The sequence below is a fragment of the Schistocerca serialis genome, chromosome 1 (genome assembly GCF_023864345.2).
Source record: "Schistocerca serialis cubense isolate TAMUIC-IGC-003099 chromosome 1, iqSchSeri2.2, whole genome shotgun sequence".
In the NCBI taxonomy this organism is placed as follows: domain Eukaryota; kingdom Metazoa; phylum Arthropoda; class Insecta; order Orthoptera; family Acrididae; genus Schistocerca; species Schistocerca serialis.
In genome coordinates, this window is record NC_064638.1 from 555,218,951 (window position 1) to 555,231,703 (window position 12,753).

General features: G+C 42.3%; 1 protein-coding gene across 1 annotated transcript in view; it reads right to left on the reverse strand.

The window, feature by feature from the left end:
• LOC126475418 (uncharacterized) overlaps positions 1-12,753 on the reverse strand; it is a 272,705-nt gene that overhangs the window by 113,545 nt on the left and 146,407 nt on the right. The window lies entirely within an intron of this gene.

The window sequence follows — 12,753 nt, forward strand, 5'->3', positions numbered from 1 at the left end:
AAACAACTGAATCAATCCTATCACGCTTGGGCTGCTGAACTTCATGCCCTCAGTAGAAAGTGTAAATTTGTTACTGACGTTCACAAAGAGTCCTACGCCGATTCCGTGGTACGGGATGCTATTATCCGCTCGGCGCCTGACAAAGAAGTTAGGCAACGTGCCCTTCAGTTGGCAAATCCGACTCTAGATGAAGTCCTATCCATCGCTCAGTCTTTTGAAATTTGTTGCGCCACTGGAGCGCAAATAGAGGCATGGGGCGATGTCGGGGAAATACAACCTCTGTGTGATGTTGACGAAGCATGTAGCGTGTCCCCGCTGGCCGACGTAGCCACAGCACGCTCATAAGCGAATCCTCGGCCTAACCGTAAACAAACCTCTAAGCGACTGCAGCAAAACCCACAGCAACTTCCTTCATGTCAGCAGTGTTTTACAAAACATTCACGAGAAGATTGTCCACAATGTTAGGCCGTGTGTCACAAATGCAAAACAAAAGGGTCATGTGTCATCCGTTTGCAAATCCGACCGCATACGTGATGTTCCCCCCCCATGAACCACGGACCTTGCCGTTGGTGGGGAGGCTTGCGTGCCTCAGCGATACAGATAGCCGTACCGTAGGTGCAACCACAACGGAGGGGTATCTGTTGAGAGGCCAGACAAACGTGTGGTTCCTGAAGAGGGGCAGCAGCCTTTTCAGTAGTTGCAAGGGCAACAGTCTGGATGATTGACTGATCTGGCCTTGTAACAATAACCAAAACGGCCTTGCTGTGCTGGTACTGCGAACGGCTGAAAGCAAGGGGAAACTACGGCCGTAATTTTTCCCGAGGGCATGCAGCTTTACTGTATGATTACATGATGATGGCGTCCTCTTGGGTAAAATATTCCGGAGGTAAAATAGTCCCCCATTCGGATCTCCGGGCGGGGACTACTCAAGAGGATGTTGTTATCAGGAGAAAGAAAACTGGCGTTCTACGGATCGGAGCGTGGAATGTCAGATCCCTTAATCGGGCAGGTAGGTTAGAAAATTTAAAAAGGGAAATGGATAGGTTGAAGTTAGATATAGTGGGAATTAGTGAAGTTCGGTGGCAGGAGGAACAAGACTTCTGGTCAGGTGACTACAGAGTTATGAACACTAAATCAAATAGGGGTAATGCAGGAGTAGGTTTAATAATGAATAGGAAAATAGGAATGCGGGTAAGCTACTACAAACAGCATAGTGAACGCATTATTGTGGCCAAGATAGATACGAAGCCCACGCCTACTACAGTAGTACAAGTTTATATGCCAACTAGCTGTGCAGATGACGAAGAAATTGAAGAAATGTATGATGAAATAAAAGAAATTATTCAGATTGTGAAGGGAGACGAAAATTTAATAGTCATGGGTGACTGGAATTCGAGTGTAGGAAAAGGGAGAGAAGGAAACATAGTAGGTGAATATGGATTGGGGGACAGAAATGAAAGAGGAAGCCGCCTGGTAGAATTTTGCACAGAGCACAACATAATACATAACTAACACTTGGTTTAAGAATCATGAAAGAAGGTTGTATACATGGAAGAACCCTGGAGATACTAAAAGGTATCAGATAGATTATATAATGGTAAGACAGAGATTTAGGAACCAGGTTTTAAATTGTAAGACATTTCCAGGGGCAGATGTGGACTCTGACCACAATCTATTGGTTATGACCTGTAGATTAAAACTGAAGAAACTGCAAAAAGGTGGGAATTTAAGGAGATGGGACCTGGATAAACTAAAAGAACCAGAGGTTGTACAGAGATTCAGGGAGAGCATAAGGGAGCAATTGACAGGAATGGGGGAAATAAATACAGTAGAAGAAGAATGGGTAGCTTTGAGGGATGAAGTAGTGAAGGCAGCAGAGGATCAAGTAGGTAAAAAGACGAGGGCTAGTAGAAATCCTTGGGTAACAGAAGAAATATTGAATTTAATTGATGAAAGGAGAAAATATAAAAATGCAGTAAGTGAAACAGGCAAAAAAGAATACAAACGTCTCAAAAATGAGATCGACAGGAAGTGCAAAATGGCTAAGCAGGGATGGCTAGAGGACAAATGTAAGGATGTAGAGGCCTATCTCACTAGGGGTAAGATAGATACTGCCTACAGGAAAATTAAAGAGACCTTTGGAGATAAGAGAACGACTTGTATGAATATCAAGAGCTCAGATGGAAATCCAGTTCTAAGCAAAGAAGGGAAAGCAGAAAGGTGGAAGGAGTATATAGAGGGTCTATACAAGGGCGATGTACTTGAGGACAATATTATGGAAATGGAAGAGGATGTAGATGAAGATGAAATGGGAGATATGATACTGCGTGAAGAGTTTGACAGAGCACTGAAAGACCTGAGTCGAAACAAGGCCCCCGTAGTAGGCAATATTCCATTGGAACTACTGACGGCCGTGGGAGAGCCAGTCCTGACAAAACTCTACCATCTGGTGAGCAAGATGTATGAAACAGGCGAAATACCCTCAGACTTCAAGAAGAATATAATAATTCCAATCCCAAAGAAAGCAGGTGTTGACAGATGTGAAAATTACCGAACTATCAGCTTAATAAGTCACAGTTGCAAAATACTAACACGAATTCTTTACAGACGAATGGAAAAACTAGTAGAAGCCAACCTCGGTGAAGATCAGTTTGGATTCCGTAGAAACACTGGAACACATGAGGCAATACTGACCTTACGACTTATCTTAGAAGAAAGATTAAGGAAAGGCAAACCTACGTTTCTAGCATTTGTAGACTTAGAGAAAGCTTTTGACAATGTTGGCTGGAATACTCTCTTTCAAATTCTAAAGGTGGCAGGGGTAAAATACAGGGAGCGAAAGGCTATTTACCATTTGTACAGAAACCAGATGGCAGTTATAAGAGTCGAGGGACATGAAAGGGAAGCAGTGGTTGGGAAGGGAGTAAGACAGGGTTGTAGCCTCTCCCCGATGTTGTTCAATCTGTATATTGAGCAAGCAGTAAAGGAAACAAAAGAAAAATTCGGAGTAGGTATTAAAATTCATGGAGAAGAAATAAAAACTTTGAGGTTCGCCGATGACATTGTAATTCTGTCAGAGACAGCAAAGGACTTGGAAGAGCAGTTGAATGGAATGGACAGTGTCTTGAAAGGAGGATATAAGATGAACATCAACAAAAGCAAAACAAGGATAATGGAATGTAGTCTATTTAAGTCGGGTGATGCTGAGGGAATTAGATTAGGAAATGAGGCACTTAAAGTAGTAAAGGAGTTTTGCTATTTGGGGAGCAAAATAACTGATGATGGTCGAAGTAGAGAGGATATAAAATGTAGGCTGGCAATGGCAAGGAAAGCGTTTCTGAAGAAGAGAAATTTGTTAACATCCAGTATTGATTTAAGTGTCAGGAAGTCTTTTCTGAAAGTATTCGTATGGAGTGTAGCCATGTATGGAAGTGAAACATGGACGATAAATAGTTTGGACAAGAAGAGAATAGAAGCTTTCGAAATGTGGTGCTACAGAAGAATGCTGAAGATTAGATGGGTAGATCACATAACTAATGAGGAAGTATTGAATAGGATTGGGGAGAAGAGAAGTTTGTGGCACAACTTGACCAGAAGAAGGGATCGGTTGGTAGGACATGTTCTGAGGCATCAAGGGATCACCAATTTAGTATTGGAGGGCAGCGTGGAGGGTAAAAATCGTAGAGGGAGACCAAGAGATGAATACACTAAGCAGATTCAGAAGGATGTAGGTTGCAGTAGGTACTGGGAGATGAAAAAGCTTGCACAGGATAGAGTAGCATGGAGAGCTGCATCAAACCAGTCTCAGGACTGAAGACCACAACAACAACAAACACGTGATGTTCATGAACATGACGCTGATTCTGTTTCTGTGTTGTCTGTTAATTGTGCTTCTTCCCTTTCAGGGAAGTTATTCCTCACTGTCCAAATACTTGGTCGAGATGTTCACATGCAGGTGGATACTGGTTCTGCTGCCACTATCATCAAAATTCTCAGACGTATCTTCAGTTGGGTTCTCCAACACTGTCACCTGTCACTAGGCAATTACGGACTTACAATAAACAGAAGATTTCTCTCTTGGGACAATTTGATGCTGAGGTATCTTACAAATCTGTCATTTGCACTGTTCCCATATTTGTGGTCGACCATAGTAATGCGGAGAATCTTTTTGGTTTCGATGCCTTTCGCATTTTTGGGTTCTCCACAGATGACTCTGTCAATATCGGCTCTGATGCTATTCCTTATGCTCAATTGGATTCCTTGTTGACAACATTTTCATCCCTTTTTTCTCCTGGGTTAGGCCGTGCAACAACTTTGAAGCTCATATCCTGCTCAAACCCACTGTTCGGCCTAAGTTTTTTTGGGCTCGGCCCATTCCTGTGGCCCTCCGTGATCAGATCAAACAGGAGCTGGATCGTCTCACTGCTTCAGAGGTCTTGCTTCCTGTCACTTCCAGTGAGTGGTCCTCTCCTGTTGTTGTCGTTGCTAAGCCAAATGGTGATATTCATTTCTGTGGCGATTTCAAAGCCACTGTAAATGCTCAATGCCTTATCGACACTTACCCTATGCCTTGACCTAAAGAATTGTTCACTAAACTTGCTGGAGGCCAGTATCTTTCTAAACTTGACCTGTCAGAAGCCTATCATCAACTTCCTCTCGACGCTGCTTCCCGGCAGTTTCTGGTCCTTAACACACCTTTAGGCCTCTATCAATACCAACGATTGCCATTCTGGGTTGCCAGCGCCCCTGCTTTCTTTCAGTGATTCTTGGAACAATTATTGCTCATTGTCCCTGGGTGTATAAATTACCAGGACGACATTGTTGTCACTGGCTCCACCACTGACGAACATCTTCAAAATCACCGCACACTTTTTCATGTCTTACGGACTGCCGGTCTTGAGTGTAATCTTCAGAAATCACAATTTTTTCAGGCATCTATCACATACTTGGAGTTTCAACTCTCTCGGGATGGTATTCCACTGTGATTGATAGCCTTCCTTGCCCTACATCTGTTAAGGAACTGCAGGCCTTCTTGGGGAAAATAGCATACTATCACAAGTTTTTACCGTCTGCTGCTTCGGAGACTCAGCTTTTGCATTGCCTGTTGCATAAAAACGAGCCTTTTCACTGGTCCGCGTCATGCGATGCGGCTTTCCAGAAATTGAAGACTATGCTGAAACAGGCCCTGTGCCTGGCTACTTATCGACCTGACCAACATCTTGTTCATGCCACGGGCGCCTCTCAATACGGGGTCGGTGCAGTCCTTGCGCACCGTTTTTCTGACGGTTCTGAACAACCCATTGCTTATGCCTCCAAAACGCTCACAAATGCCCAACAAAAGTATTCTAAAATTGAAAAAGAAGTTTTTTCCATTATTTTTGCTCTTCATAAGTTTGGTGTTTTTCTCTATGGATCCAAATTTCATCTTGTTACGGATCACAAACCACTTGTTTCCTTGTTTCATCCATCAACGTCACTTCCCGACAAGGCTGCACAACGCCTCCAGCATTGGGCTCTTTACTTGTCTCGTTTCAGTTTCAATTATCAGATTCATTTCCGGCCGACGGCTCAACATGCAAATGCTGATGCACTGTCTCGTCTTCCCATGGGTCCTAATCTGGCATTTGATAGGGACGAACATTTGTGTTTCCACCTGGATGTTGCCAAGCAGTGGGTTGTGGACGGGTTCCCCATCACTGGGGACCAGCTGGCGGCTGCTACAGGTTCTGACCCTACCCTCTCCCGGGTTTTATGCACTATTCAGAAGTGTTGGCCAGATCGTCCGTCCGCTAAGATTTCTGACCCGTTGCAGAACTACTTGCTTTGCGTTACTGCCTCACGGCTAGGGATGGTGTTATTCTCATTTCCACCAAAAATGCTTAGCCGTGTGTTGTGGTACCTGCGTCTTTGCGTGCTTCGGTCTTGCACCTCTTTCACTAAGGGCTCTGGGGGTGTGTCTCGCACAAAATCTCTGGCGTGCTGTCATCTGTACTGGCCCGGCATCAACTCTGAGTTGCACACATGGTCGCTGCCTGCGTCCCTTGTGCGTCATAGGCCGCTGCCCCGAAGTCATCTTTGTCACCGTGGCCTTCGCCTGAGAAGCCCTGCGAGCGTATTCATGCTGACTTTGAGGGACCTTTTTTTAGGTACTTATTGGCTTCTCATTATTGATTCCTACTCTAACTTTCCTTTCATTGTCTGTTGCACATCACCTACCACCGCGGCAGCCACCAATGCTCTAGCTCGCATTTTCTCTTTGGAAGGCCTTCCCTCTACTCTTGTTACTGATAATGGTCCACAATTTGCCTCTTCTGATTTTGCAGATTTTTGTGCCCGTCACTGCGTCATGCATGTCACGGCCCCTCTGTTCCATCCACAGTCAAACGGTGAGGCTGAATGACTGGTCCGCACATTTAAGGCTCAGATGAGGAAACGCCTGACTTCTTCTGCTGATGATGCACTTCTCCAATTTCTGGCTTCTTACCATTTCACCCCCATGGGCGACCACAGCCCGGCTGAACTCTTACATGGCCAACAGCCCCACACGCTACTTCATCTTCTGCGGCCTTCCAACTCACGGCCGCGGATGCCTTCGCTTGGCCAGGTCACTGCTGACGACCTTGTATGGGTACGGGGTTATGGCAGGCGGCCAAAATGGAGTCCTGGCTGCATCTTACAGCACCATGGCCAACGCCTGTATGAAATACAGACCGACATGGGTGTTGCAGTGTGTTATTCGGGCCAGCTTTGGCCTCGTGTGCCGACACGCCTGTTCCGGATGCCGCTACACCACCTTTGGCTCTACCTGACGCTCGGGATACTGGAATCTCTCATTACTCACAATGCAGTCCTCTCACCATCATATCGATACCAGCACAAGAACTGATGCCACCAGGAGACATGCCCATGCAGGAACCAGATGACCATCATCTGTTGGAGCAACTCTACTCGCCTCCTTCTCCTGCGGACGCAGACACATCGCCCATGTCTCCTGTTATAACAACCGGACTTGCCGCAATGGGCAGATTGGTGCACGGGGCCCCAGTAGATTCGACCCCCACATCTCCTGTCATCTCGACCCGTTGTCATCGGGGACACTTCCGTCCATATGGGAAGCCTCCTCCTCGAGACTTTACGGCCAGTCAATCAACACCTATGGACGTTAGCAATCTACAGGCTACTTCCATCAAGACCTGTACAAAAAATTCAAAGGGGGGAAAAGTATTGTGGCTCGCCGATCTTTCAAAGTGCCGCTGTGCAGTTATGTGCATCCTCTACATGCGGCGCTGTCTGCCAGCCATGCAGCAGCAGCGCCACCTAAGCGGCCAGCCAGCCAGCGGCCGCTAGACTTGGACTCAGTTATGATTTGACTGTTAAAGTGTACACACATCTTACTCTGTTTACTTGATCTGTGACTTTCATGTATTGCGTCTTCCTTGAAATATATTTGTTCAACTTGAAGTTATTACACACAGTTATTAATGATGCTTAAATAATGTCAGAAGTACTGATGATTCAGAGACAATGAACGGAGTAGCAGTTACAAAGGTATTATAGATTTCTTTTTTCTTTTAAACCTTTGCAGTGGCTGATAGATGGATTTTAAATTAGGACAGCATTTTACTTCATCATTTCTGAAATGCAAATACATAATAAATATCATTTCAATGGTCACATTTATTCTCTTTATACATCATTATCTTTAACATAACAGCAATGACAGTATTTTGTTAAGAAACACACTATTTGACAAACATAACTGCTTTTTTCATTCAGTGAACTACTTGAGACATGACCATACAAAATGCATACTTCCTTTGATGTTGATATCACATCATATGATTGCAATACTCAATTTATTAATGCTTGTGACATGAGAAACACTGCTGGTAATGAAGAAAACCACAAACATGACAGCATGCAAAACTCAAATGATGCAAACAACTTCCATCAATGTTTTGTTCATATAGTTCCTACCTTTAAACGAAAATAACAAAAAGTAAATCACATTAGCACAGCAATAGCAAAAGTAAATCACTCAAAACCAAAGGAAATTAACAGTCTCTACAAACAAATTTTGTGATGAAAAACATTGTGGGTATAATGGTACAACCACTACATCCCTTGATTAATTACATATTTAGTAGTGGTTATTACCCTTCATCCTCGACAAAATGATAGTTTTTACATCTCCACTTAAAAAAGGATGACAAGTCACATTCTAATAATTAGCAGCCAATCTCTTTTGTGCTCAGCCCTTAGAAAGTTGTTGAGTACCATATGCAGCTCAAAATTTGTGATTATCTGTCAACAAATAGCATTCTAAGTAACTTCCGTCACAGTTACAAGTCGTTTGTCAACGGTGAAAACAGTTGAAGGCATTGTTTCATTTTACTTTCTCATTTGAATTGATATTATATGTTAATGGTATGTTAGTGAATCTCAGCACGACATTTGACTGTCAGCCACATAATTATGCTAAAACAACTCTACTGCTAAGAATTTAGAGGTAAAAAATTCTCTTTGATCAGATTACAGCTGAGTAATAGAAAACAAATAGAACTGTTCAACAACAGGAGAGAGAGAGGTTGTCAGTATCTCATGAAGTGAGCCTAAAACTTCTGTGTTGGGACCTTTACTATTAATAATCTATATAAATTATTTGCTAACATTATGCTACTGGTCAACACTATAGATATACGTAAATGATGCCACATTTGTTATGGATGGAAAAAACATGACAGAGTTATAGCCTCAAAGAAACAGTATATAGTTTTTGTGAATCAATACACCTTGTGATAAACATGAAAAAATTGTAAATATTCTCTTTAGTTTATACACCAAAGATAATGGTGATGAGTGTGTACTTCCTCAACTTCTTGGAATTCATCTCCACTCAAAACTAACATGAAAAAAATTGTACCAAATATTTGTGCATTAAGTTATCAAATATAACAAATGCTGATGAACCAAAACATTACCACCACCTGTTTAGCATTCTGTTGATGTGCCTTTGGAACACAACACAACATCAGTTTTGCCTAACATGTATTCGGCACATCAACATTAGTTTTCCAAAAGTTTGTGGCATAACGTATCTATGCATAGGCCACACAGTTCCCCTAAATTATATGCCTGTGTTTCATTGGTGTGGAGGTGGTACCCAGTAACATACCAGTTGTGTTCCACCAGGTTCAGCCCAAGAAAAATTTGGTGGCCCAGATATCAATGTGAGTTAACCATCATGCCCATCAAATCACTGTAGTATGATTCTGGCATAGGCCACACAGTTCCACTAAATTACATGCCTGTGTTTCATTGGTGTGGAGGTGGTACCCAGTAACATACCAGTTGTGTTCCACCAGGTTCAGCCCAAGAAAAATCTGGTGGCCCAGATATCAATGTGAGTTAACCATCAAGCCCATCAAATCACTGTAGTATGATTCTGGCCTAGTGACAAGCAGTTACCCTGCTGGGTGACATCATTAACTTCAGGGCAGATGCAGTAATGTTCATATAGTCCACAGTTGTCATAATGCCTTTGATTAGTACCACAGGTCTCATGTAAACCCATTTCAGTGTCCACTATTGCCCTGTTTCTGTAGGGCAGTTCATGTTTCAAGCAGCTGTTTGCCTGGATGATGGCATATTTGACCACTACTATCAACTTGGTGTAACTATAAATGTGTTCCATCTGACCAGGCAATGTGTTTCCAATGACCCATGCTTCAATCTATATGATACCATGTCCATTGCAATTGTAGTTGATGATGTCATTAAATAACTATGGGAAAATGTAGGGGATGCCTGCTGTAACACCCAGTGTTCAACAATATGCACTGCTTAATAGGCTCTGAACCACTTTATTTTCTTATTTTTAAAAATAAAGAAGAGAGAGAGAGAGAGAGAGAGAGAGAGAGGAGAGGGGGGGGGGGGCAGATGAGACTCATATGCACCTGTGGCATCAAAATTAATTAGTCTTTAGGTCATACTTCAAAAAATTATTCTATGTTGCTTGGTAAATAAAAGGAAAACTGACAGAATCACATAAAGTGTGAGTCGGTTCACCAGCAACAGACATATGACAGAAATAGCAGATTAACATCCTAGCTGCCACACCTATGAAAATTCAAGAAAGCCACACAGGCAAGGGTTTATAATTATTGAACATGTTACTAGCATAAGCATATGGTGTGCCTGCCAGTGCATTCAGAAACACTACACAAAAATGGCTTAGAGAAAGGGTATTTGTGTATTAGATGTATATTACTCACGCAAATAAAGTTGACACTCAGTGCGATGGCTGATTGGAGCGACAGTAAATGGGAAATGCCTTTACGGTTGCTCCCACCAGCCACGGCGCCGAGTGTCAACTTTGTTTGCATGTGTAATAGTTTTCACAGTGAAAATACTGGATGACATTTATTGAACTATATGAAATAAAATCATAACAACTTCTAAGTGGTTTGCGTTAGGATGTTCAAACTGCACGGTTGGCTGTGGAGCATGATGGTAATTAGTATAGTTTGTTTTTGTCTCAAAGCCCACTTTCATTGGGTTTGGTTTGTCAATAAGCAAAATTGGCATTTTGGGGGGACTGAGAATCTGCATTTCATGATTGAGAAGTTTCCTCACCCTCAATGAGTGACTGTGTAGTGTTCAACATTCAGTCACAGAATAATCAGTGCGATATTCCCTGATGGCATGGTGACTACCAGACAGTACATGAAGGTTTTGGAAGATGATTCCAACCCCATTATCCAAAGTTAACCTGATTTCAAAACATATGGTGCACACATGACTGAGCTTGACCCCATCGAATGAGGAGAGAACTCAATGTCCTGGAGGAGCATTTGGGGACAACATTCTGGCTCTTGGGTACCCAGAGGCCACTGGGGCCTCGATTGGCCACCATGTTCTCCGGATCCGAATACATGCAACTCCTTTTTGTGGGGATACATTGAAGACAAGGAGTATTTGCTGTGCTTAAGTGTGAAATTTCATGGCATTTGGTTTTGAGGTAGCTGATAAAGTATGAGTAGTGAAAGAATTTTCATTCACAGCATGTAGTTGATAAGGGAGAAGACTTGGGAACATGCAGGTAGTGCATGTAGATCAAGATCAGCGGACCATGTGTCAATCTCCTGAACAACATTATTCAGTGGTACTCATTATCTCATGGCGTGTGCACACAATATAATGTCGAATTTGCTATGTCTAGCATGAGAATGAGGAGAAGCCTAGTGGTCCCTCATGACTTTTCAAGGTGGCTGGAATCCATGTTTGCAATAGATTTTACTCTCTCACTTTTCTCATTCTCATAATAAAAAGAACAGAAACACAATGAAAGATTTTAAATGCTTTCATAACAGTCTTCTAAATTGAACAGCTATACTTATCAGTCATTGTTATCATCGACTTCGTTATCCAAATAAATACTCTTTTCACATATTCCTGTCCCAGCTAAACCACTACAAGCAAAAATTAAAGAAGATTCAGTACAAACAAAACAAAGATCAACAATCCTGACAAATTAAAATTTGTGCCCTGGACTAGAATAGGAATCACTGTCCACTGTCTTTTTAAACTTATGCTCTACTAATTGAGCAGTTAGCAAAGTCTTGTTGCCAAAGGGTAGAGATCAGGATTTAAACTGCAAGCAAACATACAATTTTAAAATCAGGAAGGACAAATATGGAACTAACTGTCCTAAAGGATGTAAGTATTATTCTGGAAGGTAGCATATTGATAATATATTCAAATTACTGAAAACTATACAGACAAAGGCTTCATACTTCTTTTGTAAACAACAGTGTAGTATCATTCACCAAACAATGAACTGACACCCAAATGTTCTGCTGAAAAATGACATGCACTCCTTTTTTTTTTTCAAAGAAATCTCAGTGGGAACATACACACAACACGGTGGCAGCTGGTTACCAAATAAGCTGTTTAGATCTGGAACTACATTTCACCTTCAGCAAATTCATAATAGGATATCAAGTCTTACTCAGTGTAAATGCACTATCTGCACTGGTGAGGTTGTTATTTTAAAGATTCTCTACTAAGTCCTATATGCCCTAAGTCTAAGGAGTAAGATATATATTTGCATGTTGAGGATATGTGAGGCATTCTGACCCACAATGCTCAAAAAGCCTGGGTAAGTCTAGACCTCAAAATCGTTATCTACTGTCAATAAAAATTTTCTGGGTTTTTGACTGCATTGTCAATATGTAAAACTACTGATGTTTTGGTCACTGCTGCAAATGAAATGTTGGTAGTTTTACATGCTGACAATGCAGTCACAAACTCAGAAAATGTTATTGACTGTGACAATGGCCATGGAAGTATGCACTTGTTGTTATCCATAGTCTATGGACAATGGGTACGATGCATCTTCAGGCATGGGGCACCAATACAAAAACAAGGAGAGCAAAAGATGCCAAAAATAAGTAAGTACAATATGAAAAAGATAGATTGCTACCCACCACATAGAAGAGGCACCGAGTCGCAGACAGGCACAAAGAAAAAAACGCTGTATATATATTCACCTTTTGGACAAATTTCTTCATCAGAAGTAGAAAATACATACACATTCACACAACCACAACTCACACACACATGGTTACTGTCATCTCCGGGCACTAAGGCTTGAATACGCCTGCATCGGATGTGAGCAACAATGTACCTGGGTGGAGAGTGGGGGGTTGGAGGAGCAGGGATCCTCCTCATCGCCACCAAATCCTGCCTTGC